The sequence below is a fragment of the Amphiura filiformis genome, chromosome 13, assembly GCF_039555335.1.
Source record: "Amphiura filiformis chromosome 13, Afil_fr2py, whole genome shotgun sequence".
Lineage (NCBI taxonomy): Eukaryota > Metazoa > Echinodermata > Ophiuroidea > Amphilepidida > Amphiuridae > Amphiura > Amphiura filiformis.
Window position 1 is genome coordinate 44,575,668 of NC_092640.1, and position 23,164 is coordinate 44,598,831.

A 23,164-nucleotide genomic window follows, 5' to 3' on the forward strand; every position below is an offset into this window, starting at 1 on the left:
TTAAAAACTCAACGCATTACTATTTATAGGCCTATAATTAAAATTATAATGTTATACTTGATTAGATAACAATTAGCCATGTGTTTGATAATTACAGAAAATAAAATATGCAAAATTGCTTGTCAAAGCAAATTAAATTACCTGGAATATGATTGCATGGTGTTAAAGTATGCAGTTTAAAGTGAATTGTAAACAAAATGTGAAAAAGAAATGGCCCTCTTGCATTATATTCAATTTGCTCCTCCTGATCATCATCACCCCATAAATTATGCAAATGTTAATAATGTTTACAACATTTATTATGCCTACTGTATTGGTCTCATCACAAGCTTTAGTTTGACACCAAATTTAACTACATAGGCTGTAGGCCTTCCCGGGGTAGGCCTATATTATGAACCCCAAAATGTTACACTTAAAACGCATGGTCACTTATTGACTTATTTATTTCTTTATTAACTTATTAATTAATTTATTCATTTTTATTTTACAGACATTAAATCATGACAGTAGTTCAATATTGAGTTTACCTATTATTGTATTGACTACGTTAAAGAAATTCTCTAATTTTTGCTTACCTAGGTCAACGGGCAATACTTGTTAACAGTCTGGCAACGCTGTGAAATTGTAGAAATATATCTTTCTCCGGTTCATAGTTTTATATTCGAAGCCGCATATATTTTGACGACCAAAAAGTATTCGAAGCTTTGAACCAGCCTTTATGCTGTACACATGGGAAAGAGCATCATCTGGCCCAACATGATAAATCGATTTCTACTTGATGGGATTGCACTACAAGGATGCCACTTGATTACCTGAGTGGATTACACACCACCAGTGAAGAGAATTGCACACCACCAGTGAAAAGAACAAAAAAGAAACAATTAAGTCTGATTATGCCAAAGAGATTATCACGGCCCTGCAAGGTGCTAACACTTCAAAGTGTTCATAGTTCTGGTCGCTAGGGTTCAAATCCCGCACAGGCATGGAATCCTCGTAATATGTATCATGTTCGCTTCCATCTATAGCGATCAATAACCTGAATAACCATTGTGTAATTCAATTCAATGCACAAGCTCATACCCATGTGGTTCTTTGATGTCAATCGCATACAATATAACCCGTGATCAATAATGAACGTTGGTCAAAAGACGAGCTTACTGAAGTGAAAAATGATGTACATGCAGATTCATCATTTATGCATATTGCCTTGAAAATCATAAAAAGCAACTGCTTGATCAACCCAAATGATTTTATTAGCGTTATTTCTAAACCAAATTTCAAAACCACAAAGTGTTTTACGTGACTTTTGACCCAGAAATGTATGAATTTGATGAGAAATTGTGATGAAAAATAATATTTTACAAGTCAGATTCAGAAAGAGAAAATCTCATTACACACGTTAATTACATTACAATCCAAACATAGATGGTTAAGTTCATGGAGAATGTTACAAACTTTTGTATCTTTTGCCATTATTGTTTTTCTATAGGGAATAATGTTTTATCGTTAAAATCGGACATGAAAACCTATCAAAAACACAACAAAAACGTGCATCGCTATTTGTATGCATGAAACAAATTATAAGAATTGTATAGAAGTGACCTAACACTTATGAAGGCTGTATCTTGAGAAAGCGCATGGTCTGATGCTAGAATCTTGGCAAGGACACTCTGGTGAAATAAAGAAAAATATATGTGATTGATTTTGTGTGACTTTTGAGCGTTAAATGTTTCAAAATTTAAAAATGAACAAAATGCAAGTAACTATGTTGTAATCAACATGACAATAATATTCATGATAAATAATTATTGCTCCCTAAAAAAGAAATGGTTAACAAATGGTTTGAATACATCGCACGACCTTATAGTAACTGTATCTAGAAATTTGTGCAAGTTACTTGTCAATTTTCGCCAGAAACGAGCTTTTTCTACGGTTACTGCCCAGCTCATTAGCGCGATATGGGATATTCTTTACCTCGAGTTTACTGCCCTCTGTTGACGACAGGGCTTCGAACTCTTATCAAGGCGATCTAAGAAGTGCAGGGCCGTGTTATATCCAAAGATTCAAAATTGCCCATAGTGTATTAAATCTGCCATTTTGGTTTGTTACTCACAGAGGGCTAATGTACCTCCTGCACTTCTGCTTTGATACTCCTCAATGCTACAATTGTAACAAAACAAGGAGGGAAGAGCAGGAAATCAGAGGATAATTGGCATCTTTACACTTCAAAGGTTTACACCCGGGGGGGGGGCACTCAGCTATATTGGTGTACACATGCGTGAACAACAGTTTTAAAAACACCCCCTAAACAGGTTCTACCCTGTTTTTCAAAATCACGCCCTTAACAGGTTTTTAGCACGCTTTCCCCCAAAAAGTACCCCCTAAACAAGTTCTGGTCAAAATTGGACCCCTTAGCAGTTTTTTTTATTAATATCAACAATACACTTTAATGGAGAGGGTCACAATGGCTAAAAAGGAATTACAATGTACACATTATTTTAAAATTCATCAGGTAAGAATTTATTTCAAATAGAAAGCAATATATCAAACTATGAACTTCCAAATGGCTTTCATACACAGTAATCATCAATCCTCCTTTTGCTGCTCGTTCTTACCTAGGCGAAATGTCAACCGTGCTAGCATGGTCAACCATGGTCAACCATGGTCAAAACATGGTTGACCATGGTTAACTATGGTCAGCGATGATCAGCCATGGTGGCTTGACCATGGTCAACCATGGTTGCCATGGTCACCATGGTATACCATGGTCGACCATGCTTTAGCATGGCCGAGCATGGTCAGCCATGGTCTTCACCTCACTTGACCATGGTTGACCATGGTCACTTTTAAGTATACCATGGTCAACCATGCTTTATCATGGGTGAGCATGGTCAGCCATGTTCATCACCTCACTTGACCATGGTTGACCATGGTCACTTCAAGTATACCATGGTCAATCATGCTTTAGCATGGGTGAGCATGGTCAGCCATGGTCATCACCTCACCTGACCATGGTCACTTCAAGTATACCATGGTCAACCATGCTTTAGCATGTGTGAGCATGGTCAGCCATGGTCATCACCTCACCTGACCATGGTTGACCATGGTTACTTCAAGTATACCATGGTCAACCATGCTTTAGCATGGCTGAGCATGGTCAGCCATGGTCATCACCTCACCTGACCATGGTTGACCATGGTCACTTTTAAGTATACCATAGTCGACCATGCTTTAGCATGGCTGCGCATTGTCAGCCATGGTCATCACCTCACCTGACCATGGTTAACTCTGGGTAGTGAATGAGAAAAAGCGCCCTCTGTTGTTATTAATCGTATTTAATGCGTATTTACAACGTTGTGAATAAATATTTGACACCATAGAATATAAAAACTAGTAATTTGATAAGTTAAAATAAGATTTTTAACGTAATAAATCTAAATAATATGATTATGCAGTTTATTCCGTTAAATATTTACCCCATAATTTCCCTCATTCTTCAGCCCTGCCCTCTATCGGGTGCTAATTTAAAGTTTAAGCTTGATTGCTATTGTTTCTTTCTATTGTTTCTTCCTTGATTGCTATTGTTTCTTAACCATGGTCAAACATGCAAATTTTTGACCATGGTTGACCATGGTCACTTTAGATTGACCATGGTCTCTGGCCGTGGTGCCAATTTTCAAAAACATGGTTGACCATGGTTGACCATGGTCAAAAACATGGTTGACCATGGTCAAAAACATGGTTGACCATGGTCAAAAACATGGTTGACCATGGTCAAAACCCTGGTTGTTGAACTATGGTTGACAATGGTTCAACCATGGTCAAACATGCTAAGTTTTAACCATGGTTGACCATGGTCACTTTAGATAGACCATGGTCAAAAGGTTAACCATGGTTGACCATGGTCTCTGGCCGTGGTGCCATTTTTCAAAAGCATGGTTGACCATGGTTTGACCATGGTCAAAACCCATGGTTGAACCATGGTTGACCATGGTTAACCATAGTTCAACCATGCCTTTTTCGCATAGGTACTTCGTCGACCGAGTAAAAACGATCAAGAAAGATCGAGCATGTGGTGGAGGCAATGGGTGGAAAATTCATCTCGTTTCATACAGAAATGAACGCTATAGCTAGTATGGGGGACGGTCATCAATACACTGTATTGGGTATAGTATACATGGAGGGCCGGGATGGGGCGCTGTATTATCATAACGATTGGTACGATGCTAATATAAAATTTCTATACCAATCTCCTTCTTAATTGGTAAAATTTGCGAGGGAATCGACAAGTGTTCATATCTAATACTACTTATTTCCTAGAATTTCCAAAAATTTACCCCCTTAACGCGTTTTGCTGGTTACAAAAAAAATACCCCTTTTTGTAGAAAAACAGCGTTTTTAGACCCCTAAACATGCAACGCATGTTACGCGTTAGTCGAAAAAAAGACCCCTTTTTACGTACACCAATGTAGCTGAGTGCCCCCGGGTTTACGCATACTTTGCTATGGTGCGTTTTTGGCACAAATTAAAATTTGCCGGGCACTTGGCGAATTTTTCCGGAGACAAACATGGTAGACTCCATACTCTTTGGTTCTACCTCATTGGATCATGCAAAAATGTCTATCACTGCTATCACATCCAAACAAAAACAACAATAAATAACTAAATTTCAGATATTTGACCAAATTTTATAGCATGTATCTTTTAAAATGCCTTTATTTAAAATTTAGGTGTGCATGGCTTTGTGGGTAAAGTCACATAATTTATGTAACAAAGATTTGGGAAATATTGCTGATTTGTTCTTTAGTGGTGTGAATTGTGTGATTGAATAATTACAAACTGGAGTTTCTAGGATAAATGCCATGTAGGAAATTCTTATCTGTCTGACCAAGTCTACATAATGTGGTTGACTGGCTGAGTGATTGATCATGTTGGTGGTATTTAAATATGGCAATGGTCTGACCTGATCTACATCCAATACATTGGAAAAACTGTTCATCTGAACAAGGTTATACGCCTGGTAAAATATTGTAATATATATATATATATATATATATATATAGTGTGAGAGATTTGGTCTTGGCTTTTTTACGACTTGGTTCATCCATTCGTGAAATATTATATAGGCGTAAGAAATTTGAATAGACGACAACGTAGCTGAGTAACATTAACTTTAATTCCAAGCTTTAGCCCTCAGGGCTTCATCAAGGCATAGGCAAACTGTTAAATGAATAAACAGAGAGAGGATACATAAATACCAGGCAATAAATCCCTACATTACAAGAAAATATTATACAATCAAAAACCTGAGCAGACCAGAAACAGACCTGAGCAGACCTAACAAATCCCCTCCTACAGTAGACCTAATCCGTCTCCTTGAACTGGTGATGACCCTCAACAGCTTTGAATTCAACAGTCAATTCTACAACCAGATACTTGGCATACGGATGGGAACTTGTGTAGCGCCCTCAGCGGCCAACTTATTTATGGGCTCTCTGGAAGCCAGACTTCTTGACACTGCCACCACCAAACCCCTGGAAGGATCGTGGGTCAGATTCATTGATGACGTCCACTTCCTATGGACATCCGGGGTGGACAATCTCGAGGCATTCAAATCTCACCTCAACACCTCCCACCCAACGATTAAATTCACTTTTGAGTCCTCGCCCACCCAAGTCCCCTTTCTAGACACTTTAACTATTCTCAAACAGGGCCATATTCAGACTTCCTTTACAGCAAACCCACGGATAAACACACTTATCTTCTCCTTCATCTTGCCACCCTCCCCATACATTCTCCGGTATCCCATATAGCCAGGCCCTCAGAGTCCGTCAGATCTGCTCAGATCCTGAAGAAGAAGATCGTCACCTGAACAACCTCAAATCCAACCTACTTAAACGCGCTTATGACCCCAATACAATCGACAAACAAATCGGGAAGGCCAAACAACAGGATCGCAAATCACTTCTCACGTACAAACCCAAAAAGAAAATGGACCGCGTTCCACTAGTCACCACTTACAACCCTGCTTTCAACAACATTCGCTCCATAATATCCCGCCACCTCCACATATTAGACGCCGATGACAGATTAAAACAGATCTTTCCAACTCCCCCCATCTTGGCGTTCCGCCGCCCACGGAACTTACGGACCTTACTGTTTCATCCAAATTACGCCCTACCCACGACAAAGTAACTGCCGTTAGTACCAAATGCGCCGCCAAGAGATGCTCAGTATGCCCATTCATGACAGAAGCCACCAAATTCACAAGTTCTGTGACCGGTGAATCTTTCCCCATAACAACAAAGATTCACTGTAAGTCTGAATGGGTCATCTATCTCATTACTTGTAACAACTGTAAACTTCAATATGTCGGCAAAACCACCAACAAGTTGTACACCCGCTTTACGGTACCAAATCTGATATTAGACTCAACAAAAAGAAACTCCCTATGTGCATCATTTTAACTCCCCCGGTCATTCATTCTCCAATGTTACCATCATGGGCATCGAGTCTATCCACAACCACCGTGAAAACATAAGCCGCAAACGCGAGTCATACTGGATAGCTAAACTACACACCTTAAAACCCCACGGTATCAACGCGAATCTTAATTATAGGCCTATTAATTTTGTTTTTCATAACGCGTCGGTACTCCAGTGCCCTACTTTTTCAGCCTCGGACTTTTTACGTAATTCCGCCCTCACTTTTGGTTTCGCCGTTTACGCCCTCATTTCTTTTTTTTGCTGTTTTTGTCTTTGTTCTTGTTCCACATTGATCATTGTCTTTCCGTAACCAGCACACATACTTTACATCTAGCATCTCCTCTCTCGGTAAGTTAAGGTTTTGCTTTGGTTTTTATAATATTCCCATACTCATTATGTTTTATTGTTGACTTTATACATCATAGCATCAGAATTTTGCAATTTTTTGCATCATCAGTTTGTAATATAATACCTTTTCTGTATAATCTTTTTACATGACATTGTTTCTGGTCTGCTCAGGTTTTTGATTGTATAATATTTTCTTGTAATGTAGGGATTTATTGCCTGGTATTTATGTATCCTCTCTCTGTTTATTCATTTAACAGTTTGCCTATGCCTTGATGAGGCCCTGAGGGCGAAAGCTTGGAATTAAAGTTAATGTTACTCAGCTATGTTGTCGTCTATTCAAATTTCTTACGCCTATATATATATATATATATATATAAATCTGATCCAAATTCTAACCTTATGCTGTCCTGAACCAAAGTCTTTACAAACCTCCAAAATTATATCTTCTGATTGAAGGTTTTTTTAATCTAGTTTTCAATCTATTTGGATTGATATCTATCATAAATCGTTCATACACTCTTATATCAAGGCAGCCAATCAGAAAAGCTGTTAGAAAAGTACAAAACATGCATTGATTGTGTATATTGTGCACTCCAGCATACTACGCGCAGTATTTCTCGGCGTTAAGCGTCGCGTAGGATTGATTCATTTTTCGGGCGGGTTGATGGTTCTGTTTTCCAACATTTTTAGTGATAATTTGTTATATAAAAAAAGTAAAAATCACATGTTTTTTTTTTTTTTTTTTATGAAATAGATTAATAAACTTGTATTACTTATTGCTCGAGAAATTAGATAAAATAATGCACTTGTGCTGATGTTGATCGTCTAATGCACTCCCCCTTCGGGCTCGTGCATTAGACGCATCAACATCAGCACGCCGCGCATATTTTGTCTAATTTCTCTCCCAATAAGTAATACGCGTTCATTAACCTATAATTAAAAGGATGAAATATTTCAATCGGACAATTCAAGATGCCTTAGACCTAATCTACCTATAAGCTACCATCTGTAATATTCACAATCCAGGATTTCCCAATGATTTTAAATCAGATAACCAAGCAACTCTTGATTGGAATAATTTACCTTCACATATCAAATCCATCCTGGACAAATGTACTTATAAACATGCTATGAAAAAATACCTGGCTAGAATTGCTATGACCCATGAGTCTGCTGAATTTGTGTAGCTTACTCCTTAGGTCCCTGCCTTTATTTTGTCTTGTGTTTTGCACGCTCCCACACATCTTTGTGTTCTTTTTGTGGGACCCCATTGGAATTATGTCTACACAGGAAGCTAGACTTTATGGGTCATCCTGGCAATTCGGCATTTTGGTGTCTATGCTCTTTTTGGTGTGCAGCTTTTCAGTGTGTTAATTTATTTATGTTTGATTGTACAATTTTGTGTCGGTTTTTGCCAAATAAATATGAATGAATGAATGAATGAATCCTGGTCATCAAAATTAATGCAGTCATTTGAGCTTGAATCTTATACATAAGGCACCTATCATAATTCATAATCACACTTTAGAATATTTAGCATATGATATAACATTTGCTATCTACTGAAGATATAGCATAGATAATATTCATGATTGAGATTTCCTATAATCCTATGTGAATATGCATTGGTTAGTATTTAGAGGGGTTTATCTGGGGAATACGCTGCAGGGAATCACCCTCTCCTAAACAAAAGGGTTTTCGAGCTCTTTTTATGATGAATAATCATCATCCAATTCCAGAAATGGTGGGGCATTTATTAGAGTGGGCATTGATAAGAGAGAATAAGATATATACCTGGTCATCAAGATTTATGCAGTCACTTGAACTTTTTGCTATTATAAGCTACGTAATTCAATATATTAAATATTTAGCATTTAACAAATGCTATCTTCTGAAGATAGCATCAATATTCACAATTGGGATTACCCAATAATCATGATACTATGGGGGGGGGGGGTCAGGGGTCTAATTCAATGGAATCATAGTAGTCAGCTTTAATAAAAATCAAACCAAAATCATGAGTATATGTGGCATGATCAAGGGGAATGAGTCACATGTCGACCCTGGTCGAAAATGAGTTTTACACATGTTAGAAAGAGGACATTTAGAGCTTTCAGAAACTGAAAACCCCATGTTGATACGACTTTTGTGTGAAGTTACGTCAATTTATCAATCACTGAAAACAATATAAAACAAAAGAATTTTAACACTTTCTTTACCAATATCTCAAAATCAATATTGGTGACATCCGACTCATTTCCCTTGATTGTGTCACATATTCTTAAAGTATACCCGCTGTAAGTTCCTCTTACACTCATCTGAATGTTATAAGGTATTGCAATTCCTAATCACACCTTTGAATATTTAGCATTTCACAGATGCCATCTGCCTAAGAAAGCATTAACAATATTCCCGATTGGGATTTCAGATATACCTGGTCATCAATATTTATGCACATTCATTTGAACTTTCTGCTATATAATACAACTCCATTCATAATCAGACCTTTGAATATTTAGTATTTAAAAGATGCTATCTACTGAAGATAGATATACTAAATGCCCCAGCAAACACACAACGTTTTACAGAAAAGCGATTCATGATTCATGGGATTTCTCAATAATCACATTAATATGCAGTGGTCAGTGGTCAATTCAATGGATTGCAGATAGCAGGTTTTAATGATTTCAAACCAGACAGTTAATTAACAAACCACCTCAAATAGAGTAAGGGCATGTAGGGAATAATTTTAAATTGGTATGCATGTAAAGATTTCTTGTTCAATAATAGAGAGAAACTGAGGTGTGCTTATATTACCCACAATACAGGTGACAAATTAAACTTCACAGATATGGTTTAACAAAAACACAATCCTCACACACTCCATAATATGATGATGATATTATGTTTTTTCAGTAAACACTATTCCAAAGCCACTGTCAACAAAAACAGATCAGGTATCTTACAAATTATCACACTGCTACGATAGTTGCTCAACTCATTTTTTGTGAATTTTTGAGAAAAAAGTACAGAATATGGTTCAAGCATGCATATATTTATTCAGCAATCTTTTGACAAGAACAAATGATAAGGAGATAAATTAAAAGGAATTATCCCAAATGATTAGTGTGGTTACCATGGTTACCTACCTAACTGATGCATGTGACTTTTACAGTGACTTTGGCAAAAATCAGAGCAAAATCTTCAGACAAACAGCTAGTTATAGGCATAAATTTTGGTGTTAAAATGCCTAACTCACCATTTGTCGCCTGTAAAAATTGCCTAACTCATCCCAAAATCTCCTTTTGAAGTTTTGAGTTAAATTACTCCAGTGATTTGGATTCTAGATTATCTAAAGCAGTTGCTCTAAATTGTATTTGCTCACATGACAGGGAGGGAGGGCCAAAATCACTTCAAAGACTGAATGTGTTTGAGAGTCAATACATCTTGTTTTGTTATGTTTAATGTACATTGATTTCAGAGCTGGCCAGCATGCTGCATCCTGCCCATGGGCGACCTACATGTATTGGGAACCCCTGATGTAAAGCGGCGAGATAGCCGAGCGGTTAAGGCGTTGCGCTGCCGGCCGGGAGAATACGATCGGGGAGGGTTCGAGCCGTCCGTGGTTTGGAAGTCATGTAAAGCCGTTGGTCACGTGTACAGGAAGAGTCAAACCCTGTGCACGTTTAAGTGTCAGAGCTATTCGAAAAGAGAAGGGACCATCCCCGGTTCTAATATCTGCATTCAATCCTAGGTTCCAGGATCGTGCATAAGTAAACTGTGCATGTAAACGCCTGTGCGTTGATACTCAAACAGTTGAAGTAAGCACGTGGAAGGAAGGAAGGAAGGAAGGAAGGATTGAGCTATGTTTTATATAGCCAAAGAAGATAATATATTTTATAATCCACAAAAATAAACTCTGTATTTTTCTGGAAACAGGAGTAGATCAATTATAGTAGATTGAAATTGAAAATTGAAAATGGCACTGTAGCGATTGAAAATTGATTGTGTTCAACGGCCCACTCACAGTTTGTTGCTAATTGATTGGATAACAAATCTCACTGACAGGTGCAACACAAAAATTGAAAACGAGAGAGAAAATTAATGCCACATTATATATTCCATACCTGTTTTTTGCAAGTCTACATATATATGCATTCAATTGAGTATGAACATGTCTAGTATAATCAACAGCCTTATCCCGCCACTATTTTTAAGAAAAGCTCATATTTTCTTCTTTTTTTCTATATTTATTTTATAATCCCAGTGAAATTTTAGGCCTGGAATGTGTTCCGTTTAGATATGCTATGAATGAAATAGTGAGAGCCCCATCCTCCATGTTGACTGCCACCCTTTACCACCCATACTGTTCTATGGGCCATATTTGCTTCTAATAATATCAAGATCACTGACACCCCCTGATTTCATGTTCTGAAGGAAAACTGACATCCCTTTATATAAGTGTGCCCCCTCCTGAAGCTGTAAACAAAATATTAGTGCAAAATGAAAAATTGATTTAGCTGATTACTCCAGAGATTCGTTTTTGCACAAACGCATCTCATTTGGTGATTTTTATTTTTTTCACCCTGACACTGACACCAGTTTATATATCTACAGGGTTGCCAGGTGGTTACACAACTTGTGCAGCAAATAATATAATATATCCATGAGTCAGAAGGAAAAACACCCAAAACACTAATATTTAGGGTGACTAATCACCCAATCGGGTGGATGATGTTTTCAGACTGAACGTGCAGCCAGTCTTGCTCAAGTCAGGGGTGTGAGAGGTAACAGATCAAAAAAGAGCAACATTACTAAAAATCATTGAAAAGCAGCGTAAAGCCAAAATGGGCTGAAAATAAAAGAAAACACATAAATTTTGCCAACCAAAAATGAGGAAAATAGCTGAAAAGAGGAACTCTCACACACCTGTAAAGTACCCCTTGATACCCAGCCCAACTATTAGGTGAACTAGGCAGTTGCTCTGGGCAGGCAAAAATGTGAAGAAAAATAAACTCTAGACAAATAAATGATATGTTATTTTATAGAGCTTTTTTCAATTAACACCCAAATAAAGGAAAATCATCCTAAGAATCTATCCAGCATCTATACTGACAAACCTGGGCTTATCAATAGTAGCCCGGCACAGCAACTGTTTCTCAAGCATACCAGGACCATTTTTAGGAGCACAATTGTGGAAGAAAGACCCATATCTGGCAATCCTTCCTGGGCAATCAATCCCATCTACTTGTGTGTAGCTCTAAATAAATGTTTGTCTTTACTACTAGGTAGATAGAAGTTTGTCAAGAGAAATTGAAGCTTATTTATCTCCTTAGGGCTTCAAAGGCAAACCAAATTGGCAACCCATCAATTTGATTACCATGTAAATCCAAGCTGGCAATTACACCGTATCACTTACCTAAGGTATCATACAAATGGCAGTGCATATTGTGTACCCTACTTTTAATACAATTTATTTTGTCACTTGCATCCCACTTTTTATACCTTTCCTCCAATCTTAAATTTCCATGTCCTTCCTGAAGAAATGTGTAAATAATATATTTTCTTCACTTCTAACCAAAAAATTATGCTTCATGCACAGTTTCGGTAACTGCAAGTGACATTTTGTAAATCCAGATCCAGAGTGGCATAACCTGACCTGGGAATCAGTGTGTATGTAAATCAAGAGGGTAGGGAGAGGGACAAATTCAGCGTCCGGGGAGTAAATATGGAAGGGGGCATCAAGGAATGAAAATTCGCCCTCTATACTAGTTCATTCCTCTTGTCTTTCATATCCAAAATATTCAATACCAATATACAATTCATACCTAGTATGCCTACCGTATTTCGTCGAATAGTCACCCCCCCCTCAAATAAACGCCCCCACCACTTTTTTTTTTCAACCAAGATGTTTCAAAAATTCCGATATTTCCATGCTATCTTGTGTAGTAAGCTTACCAAGTTGCTCACATGGTCGCGAGTAGCAGCAATAAATGGCGAAAATCTGCATCCGAACCCGGAAGTGAACCAAAAGTCAGTGTCAAAAGGTCATAGTTCGTCATTTTAGCGTGACTTTTAAGCTTACCTAATGATTTTAACAGGAATTTTCGTGCTAAAAATGACCTCTAATAAACGCGCCCCCCCCCCCCTTGGGAAAATGTAACACCCCGGGGGCGTTTATTCGACAAAAATACGGTTTATATGTTTCACCAGCATTAAGCTCCATTAGGCAATAAAAACAAATTAGTTCGATCTTTCAATCGACCATCGATGCTTGGTCGATCCTTATTATTTATGAAATCAATTAATTGACTATTGTTTATTGTGATGACATATGAATTTTAATATGTATTGACATTGACCAATGAATTTAGCATTAATTCTCATTAATTAGTTGTTAGTTCATTAATAACAAGCATCGTAGCAGCATCGACGGTTGATCCAAAGATCAAACAAATTTGGTTCGGAAGCCATGATTTAAAAATTTATACTCTGTGTTACAAATTGATGATTTCCGTGATTTTCCATTTTCCACAATAAAGCACTGAAAAGTTAAAACAAACTTGTTTTAAAAGTGTATGTTGTCTTATCTTTTACTACAGTATAGCCAGAATCTTGCATCTAGGCCTAGAATTAATGTTAGAATGGATTGTTTAATGGTTGATTACTGCTAAATAAACACTTTTCGTTGTTTTATTTTGCAAATCAACACAAAAGTTAGACATTTTATATAGTTTTTCACTATTTTGTGGCATTTTCAATTTTCCATGAGCAAACTCCGAATTCCGTGAATTTGTCAGTTTTTCCATATCACGGAGAAATCATGGCTTTACCTTACATGCACTGTGGCACACATGTTACCATCACACATACATTTTTTTCACACCCTATATGTATAGCTATGTATAAATGAAATATAGCACCAACATATAACACTTTGGTTTCATCATCATGACCCACATATTTATTACATTAAAAATAGCGAGAGTTTCCACTGGCTTTGCTTGTTACTATAGCCGGCTCAATGTTCCATCTAGTGATTCTAGGCTCACATTAAAGGCAGCATGAGACGTAATCCCAGCAAAAGTGTGAAAATATTAGAAATTTGTAGAGCTTAAAAATTAAGGACATGTCTCTCCAGTTCTCATTACAGGTTGTTTTCATGTGCAAAATTGATGAGAATGGAAAAAAGTAGGGCTGAAAACTCCACCAACATTGATTTTATGCTTATCAGGCCCCCACTCCAAGTTGTTGTGTTGCCCTGCGCTACCGACCCTAAAACTCACACAAAATCAGGGTGGGTTTTTTTGTGTGTGTTGATGTTTTAGATTTTCTGATTGAAGGAATCACTGCACCTTTCAAGCATCATGCCTTTGCTGTGTATGGTAAAAGGCATTTCAATATTTTTAAAATAGTCAGAAAAGATGAAGAAAAAAGATTACACCATTATCATGATTAGTGACCATGTTAAGTGCATAATATGTGACCCACATTTTATCCCATTTGAATATGTTGCCTTCCATCCATTAATACATGTACCACTAATTTTCTTTTACACAGTTTGCAAAGGAAAAAATGTAATTTCAAACACGATTTTCTCATACATATCTCTCACAGTCAAAAGACATTATTATCAATTAAGAGTAGAGCGTTGAATCACCAAATGAACAACATTTCAACATAATTTTATGATGACCTACTTGAGACTTGGGGGGGGCAGTGGTATAGCATCATAGGGGCACATGGGGAGGCATGTGCCCCCAATCGATGGCAAAATTTAGAAAATCCCACAGGAAAAGTGCTGAAAAATGGCTTGTGTCCCCCCAATCAGACCCAGTGCCCCCCAATCATGATCGGTGCCCCCCCATATGATGGCCCACGCTACGCCACTGGGGGGGGGGGGGAAATGTCAGTATCTTCCCTATTTTTCTTCTCTCTCTCCCTCTCTCCTCCCTTTCCCTTTTCTTTTTCTCTCCCCTCTTCCCCCTTTCCCGTCTCTTTCCCCTCTCCTCCACTTTCCCTTCTCTTTCTCCCCTCTCCTGCCCCTTCTTTCTCTTTTCTCCCCTTCTTGTCCCCATTTTTCCGCTTCTCCATCCCCATTTCAGGTGTCCGGGGTTTGCCCCCCCCCCCGTTGGCTACTCTACTGATCACTAAAGCGTAAAGACCACAAATTCACAATGTGTCTTCCTTTTTTGAGACCTGAGAGGAACACACCACTATATAGGAAATTGATGTCCAGCAGATGAATTTGGGGAATGTTTCATCAGTATGTCATTTCTGCATGACACTCTGAAATTTGCATAATTTTGGCATATAGCTTGGTATCAGCCCTCGAATTAACCCACGGCACCGACGGCATATTGCCGTGGGTGCCCAACCCCACTGCCACAATGCCCTCAAAATATGTCCTTTACCGACGGCAGTCACTTGCCGTGCCCTCTAAAGAAGTTGCCGTCGGTGCCCTGCACCTCAAAGGACTTTGCCGACCACTCCATTGTGAACTCCTTTGTGATGAGTTATAAGGTCCTTGCCGACTTTTATTTACATTGATTTCCCCTTCTATGACCTTTTGAAGGGACACCTATGCTAAACTCAAAGCTGACCTCAGAAGACAGTTTTGCCGACAACCCCTTTGTGCACTCCTTTGTGATGAGTCTTGCCGACCTGTGTATTTCCATTTATTTCCCCTTCTATGTGACCTTTTGAAGGGACACCTATGCTAAACTCAAAGCTGACCTCAGAAGACAGTGGGGACAACCCCTTTGTGCATTCCTTTGTGATGAGTCTTGCCGACTTCTATTTACATTTATTTCCCCCTTCTATGACCTTTTGAAGGGACACCTATGCTAAGCTCAAGGTCACTTTTGCGGACTTTCTAACTGTTTACATTTATTATTTTCCCTTCCATGACCTTTTTGAAAGGACACTATGCCTAATTAAGATAATTTATGATTTGATTTCTGGACATTTTCGAATTTATTCTTATATCTGTTGGATTCATATATATACCCTCACTTCGACATGATTATAAATTCCATGGTGTTAAATTGTTTTTTTTCCCAAAATCATTGTCTGGTGGAGTAAAACAACTTCAAATCTATTGTGTTATATCATTGAATTAAAAACATATTTTTAGTGCATTCAGTCATAGTCACTAAATATTTCAATGAGCTAATTTGCATATTTTACCAAATAAGGAAACCTGTTTTGTAGTATAGGCCTACGTTCATATCAAAATATTTGCGAACATGATTAAGCTCATCAGTAGAGTAGAGTACTATAATGACTTTATGCTTAATGCTTGTGGTGATAGCTGATGTAGCTGATGTAGCATTTACATATATTATAATGAGCTAATTTGCATATTTATATTTTGCAATTTTTTAAGGAAAATACCTTAACCTTTGGTGTTAGAAAGGACAGAATAATTCTGGTATACCCTGCACACAAGTATAAACCTAATCCAAATCGATATAGCTACAGACTGAAATAAAAGGGAATTCCTCCCCAATTCTTTCCGCATTGTATACTTGCGAACTTCAATATTTGAAGACCAATGTTCGATAAGCACTAAAATCATCTATCATGATTGCTAACGTGAGTTTTCTTTACTTTTGAGAAATTACCTTGGTGCCCTTCTCAAATTTTGAACAGTTGCCGTGATGCCCTTTTGAAATATTACAAATTGCTGTGCTGCCTCGCCTTTTCAATGGAAATCCAAGGCAATTGTCAACTTGCCCTAAAAAAGTTGCCGTGCCCCTTCAGATCCTTAATTCGAGGGCTGCTTGGTATTTTTCATTGATTTTTAAGTGACTTTTTCAGATGCCATACAAATAGTCACTATGTTGTTTTTTGGGGGTTTTTTGGGTGTTTTTTTTTTGGGGTCAAGACACTGCCCAGCTCTAATTAGTAGTTTGATTTCAGTTTTCATGTTGGGAAAAGGCAATGCACTGACAATTCAATTCCTCTAGTTTCTTTTCAATAATTCACCAAACACCATCTTGTTTAAAACAGTGTCACAATCAGCCCTCGAATTAAGGATCTGAAGGGGCACGGCAACTTTTTTAGGGCAAGTTGACAATTGCCTTGGATTTCCATTGAAAAGGCGAGGCAGCACAGCAATTTGTAATATTTCAAAAGGGCATCACGGCAACTGTTCAAAATTTGAGAAGGGCACCAAGGTAATTTCTCAAAAGTAAAGAAAACTCACGTTAGCAATCATGATAGATGATTTTAGTGCTTATCGAACATTGGTCTTCAAATATTGAAGTTCGCAAGTATACAATGCGGAAAGAATTGGGGAGGAATTCCCTTTTATTTCAGTCTGTAGCTATATCGATTTGGATTAGGTTTATACTTGTGTGCAGGGTATACCAGAATTATTCTGTCCTTTCTAACACCAAAGGTTAAGGTATTTTCCTTAAAAAATTGCAAAATATAAATATGCAAATTAGCTCATTATAATATATGTAAATGCTACATCAGCATCCCCTGGACATCATCAGCTATCACCACAAGCATTAAGCATAAAGTCATTATAGTACTCTACTCTACTGATGAGCTTAATCATGTTCGCAAATATTTTGATATGAACGTAGGCCTATACTACAAAACAGGTTTCCTTATTTGGTAAAATATGCAAATTAGCTCATTGAAATATTTAGTGACTATGACTGAATGCACTAAAAATATGTTTTTAATTCAATGATATAACACAATAGATTTGAAGTTGTTTTACTCCACCAGACAATGATTTTGGGAAAAAAAACAATTTAACACCATGGAATTTATAATCATGTCGAAGTGAGGGTATATATATGAATCCAACAGATATAAGAATAAATTCGAAAATGTCCAGAAATCAAATCATAAATTATCTAAATTAGGCATAGTGTCCTTTCAAAAAGGTCATGGAAGGGAAAATAATAAATGTAAACAGTTAGAAAGTCCGCAAAAGTGACCTTGAGCTTAGCATAGGTGTCCTTCAAAAGGTCATAGAAGGGGAAATAAATGTAAATAGAAGTCGGCAAGACTCATCACAAAGGAATGCACAAAGGGGTTGTCCCCACTGTCTTCTGAGGTCAGCTTTGAGTTTAGCATAGGTGTCCCTTCAAAAGGTCACATAGAAGGGGAAATAAATGGAAATACACAGGTCGGCAAGACTCATCACAAAGGAGTGCACAAAGGGGTTGTCGGCAAAACTGTCTTCTGAGGTCAGCTTTGAGTTTAGCATAAGGTCATAGAAGGGGAAATCAATGTAAATAAAAGTCGGCAAGGACCTTAGAACTCATCACAAAGGAGTTCACAATGGAGTGGTCGGCAAAGTCCTTTGAGGTGCAGGGCACCGACGGCAACTTCTTTAGAGGGCACGGCAAGTGACTGCCGTCGGTAAAGGACATATTTTGAGGGCATTGTGGCAGTGGGGTTGGGCACCCACGGCAATATGCCGTCGGTGCCGTGGGTTAATTCGAGGGCTGGTCACAATTGTAGTCCCTTCTCATTGAATTTTCATGGACGTTTCAAGTTCAACTTTGCTAACTTTATATTGGATCATTTGCTCAACATGTATACTACACCACTAAAAGCTCAAGCTCGCCAAGAAAATGACTTAAATTCCACCAGTGCTCAAATGCTTTTAACCACCATTACCCAAATCTAGACATCTAATCGAAATTCCAGCAGCTAATTTCACCCTAAAAAGTGCCAATAGCTCCTTAAAAACTCGCTGGAATTCATCTGGAACATTCACTTGAATACCTGTGTTTTCCAAGGTAAACCACAGTATCTGACTATATGAATCACTTGCTTATACTGTCTTTTACATTGGGTAACACACCTGCTAAAATGTAGGTGGAGTATATTCAACCCCTGAGCGGATGAAAACATTTGAATTAATCCAATAAAGAATGATAAGGGAAACATTCTTACAACACACCTCAGTATCAACATCCATCCATTGTACAAACTGTTCATGAATATGGTGAACTACTTTATTTTGTGAACTGTGTGATTTTGCACATTTTGCAAGATGCTCAGATTCACAAGGAGTGTACTTATAGTAGTGTTTAGCATTTAAATGTTATTCTTGTGCACATAGGGATTAGGATAGAATGCCATTTCCGTTATCTCGGCTTTTTATAGTGGTGACCAATAGCACTATTCTGAATCCGATTCCATCATAATTTGTAGCATGCAAGATGCCTAGATTCCAGTGGCTGCGCTACGGGGGAGATTTGCCCCACTCCCCAAATATTTTTCTTGCCCCCTGCCAGTTTGCCAACCCCCGCCAGTTTGCCACCCCCTGCCAGTTTGCCATCCCCCCACTTTCAAGGCAAAAACACCAAAATTACACAAATTTCCCCTTTTTGCAGCAATCAACAAATTTTGCCCCCGAAATTCCTGGTGCTGACATGGCTAGATTCACAAGTTTACATCATATACATATGTGATGCAATCAAGCAAAATCAGTCGTAACTCGGAAATATTCATTTTGAGATATAGCCAAACAAAGGAAATATTTCCTTTTGTTTCCTATTGTTTTGGAAACTATTTGCCAGTTTTGTACAGGGTCCCTGTTTGCCGGTAAACAAATATATAGGGGTGTGAGGGGGAGGGTGTGTGTGTGTAACTGTTAATCATACATGGACAAAAATCTGTTACATTTATTTCAAATGGGGAATCTCTGTATTTCATGTATTTCCTAAACAATGTAAGCTGAATGATTTAAAATGGATATTATTGATAAAACTTTATACTTTGTGTTTCTTTCTCAAAGGAACCCAAACCATCTCCGGAATCAATCTTTCAAAAACACCCTGTATAGTTTGGCAGCCACAAATTCATTCACATCATACTGACTATAGGTGAACAACCTGGACCACAGAATAATTTGCCTGGATGTTCTTCGTTACTAGATAAATCAACTTGCTTTTGCCTCAAACCTCTGACTTTCAGAATATATGATATTTAGGCAAATTCGAGCAGCCCATCAATTTTCAACATACATGTGAAAAAACGTTGGTGGCATGACACATTTCAAATGTCAATTTATGTTACACTTATTTTCTTATTTTGACTGCTCACTGCAAGAAGTGGATAAGTGCAATAGCTGCCATATGTTGCTATCATGTGTAGATGAGTACAATACAATGTGTGTTTACCAAATGTTCACAGGGCAGCTATTGCACTTACCCACTTCTGGCACTGAGCAATCAATTGCAAGGGGAAAATACAACAGAAGCATTCAATCTCATCTTGTGAAAATTGGCAGATGAATACTTTTTGAATGCCAACCTACAGTGAGCTATTCCAATTGTAATCCACACTCCCTATGGAAGACATGATTTAATCTCCCACACACATGACACATGGAGTGTGAATTTCAAATGGAGTCAACCAGGTAATCCATTTGAAATTCAAATTTCCTGTGTGGAAGAGTAAGACTGTGTTTTCCATGGGTGTATGGATTTCATCTGGAATAGCCCATTTCAATTAGGCTCTCAAATTTCTGCAATAAAAAGCTCTTTAGTCTCTTACCCTTTAAAGCGAAACGAGACATTGTAGCCCTAATATGATAGAAGGGTGTATCTTATTTTGACTTCACTATATATGTCACTTCCTTTTGTCATAAGGCCTAAAAAAAATTGTTTGATTGGTGTAACCCGACCTACCCTAAAATTAGGCCCGACCCTAACTTTTTTTAAATTTTTTGCACAAAAAAAATAATAAAATTTAAAACAAAATAAATAAAGAAATAAATTTTTAAAAAAAAGAAGAAAAAAAGTTCCATAGCCTTTATCAAACAAAATTTACAGCTTTAAAAAGTAAAAAAAAAAAAAAAAAAAAAAAAGAATCCCGACCTACCTACCCTAAAAAAATTTTATGTTACGCAAATCAAACAATTTTTTTTTTAGACCTAACTTTGGTCATCTACCTTATTTCAATGATCCTCAGCTGGTAAAAGAATGTAACTTGCAAGAGGAACATACATTATTTTGCTACATTATGTGCAGGTAACTAACCATGGCAGGCAAAAAAGACAGTAACCAGGCTCGTAGGCAGGGTTTATATGTGGGTGTGGGGTTTAAAAGTGGATCTTTTAATGAACTATTCCTTCAAAAAAGGGTTGATTTTTAATTTTTTTACAAAAAAAAAAAAAAATTAGATTGGTATTTTTTTTTTAATGATAGCGGCACCACCGAGATCTACACTAACGTTGTTTTAATCTCTTTGCAGGATACAACCTTGAGTCAAATAACAAAGTTAACCTTTGGAAATGGAAATATGCATACATTTTTAAAAGCACCTTTGAAAAAAATGTATGTATATATGTGTGTATGTGCGTGGGGATGTGATTGTTTACAGTGCCAAACGAGGACACACACCTGATTTGTAACTGTCCTCATTGTTATGTGATGCGATCAAGCAAAATCAGTCGGAACTCGGCAATAATAAATTTTCAGTTTCCTATAGGATAGTAAAAAGCATTTACAAAGCTAGATTTTGCAGTAAATCCCATTGAAATTGAACAACCAGTTCCAAAGATATGAGCAATTAAAGAGTTTCCAAAACAAGAGGAAACAAAAGAAAACATTTTTTGTTTGGCTATATCTAGGCATCGTCGATGTTGGAAATAATTAATATCGATTTATTGGTCATTCAATATCAATATAAATTGCTAAATCAATTTTTCAAACTTCAATGAATAGCTATGAATGTATTTTACGCCAATGGTTCCAAATTTGGCAACCTTCTATTCATCATTTTGCATTGTCAAACTTGTCCCAAAGACATGTTTTAAGCTTTTAAAACACCACTTTTCATATTTGTTTTCCCTTTCAAAGATCTGCAAACTATTATATTTCATTTGCAACACCATAAACTTTACTTTCTTATCCTGAACTTTGTAAAATTTCCGGGAAAATTTCCTTAGAAATCGATGCAAGAAGCACATCGGCCATGTTAATTGCGCAATCACAGGAAGTAGATAATGATCATGTGACCAGATCTTATTCTTCAGGAAATGCACGGGAACATTAAAAACTGCCTGCAAATGTTGAAGACACTTTTATATGCTTTTATGTGTGTAAAATATATCACAAAAGGTGAAAGTCGCCAGGAAAGTTATAATACGGCGAGATTTTTCACGGTAATGTTGTGACAGGTGACAAATTATGAAGGCTTGACATGTAGTACTGGCCGATATATCTACTCTTTTTTTTCAATATATCGGCAACTCTGATATATCGATTTTGTTCAGAAAGTGATATCGCCGATATTGATATTATTGGATAGTCGATTTTTTTATTATTATCGATAGATCGACGGTCCTTAGCTATATCTCTAAATCAATATTTCCGAGTTCCGACTGATTTGGCTTGATCGCATCACATATTGCTGTGATGCATTTGACGCTGTGTACCCATAGAGGGCTATATGAAAGGTCTATGGTTCACTGCAGTTTGACCAGGTGTGTCTTTTTCTAGAAAAAGGGTTGTTTTTGAACTTCTAGTTTGTAATATCAAAAACATGTAAAGGTGGTACCTTCAGAAAAATCCTGCTATGGGGTACCTATACAATCCTGTTTAGGGGTAAAATGTGTTTGTACAAAACCACAATAAATTCCTGTTTATGGGTGTTTTTTGAAAAAAGGGCAAATCCCGCTTAGGATTTGTTTTGAAATTCAGGATTTGTTTTGGTCACGCAGGTGTGCCCCCCCCCAACTTGACATAACAATTTGTCTGAGAATGTATAGTGCAACTAAAACATAGCTATAAAGAAATTGACAACTGCACTTTTTTGTTTTGAAAAACAAGAAATGTGAATCAACTTGCAATATTTTTCTTTTCAATAATTAATAAAAAAGCAACAAAAAAACAACAACATAATGTGCAGTTTTGAGCTTTGAGTCAGTTTAGATGGCCTAACATCAAGATCAATTTGGACACAAAGCCATATTTTGGCCACCCCTATTTTTGATGATCATCCAAATATTTGTTTCTACCTGGTACCTAATTATGGCCCCCTCATTCGTATTCTGCATGGTTGTTACTACAAATTTTCATTCACCGAGATGTATAAGCGTCGTCCGCTACTAGTGCTATTGCCTTTCATACACTTTGACTTTCTATATGGCCAGCAATAATGCAGCGCCGTATTCACCTCTTAGTTTACAAATATGAGAGTACAGACATCCATGACATGATTGACCCATAAATTTTGTTACAAGAGGCATGACATTTATATTGGATTCTCTGTGTCCGATTTAGAGTTCAAGTGATCTGTTGCCTTGGGGATTCTTTGTGCTTTGATTACAATCACTATCGATACGC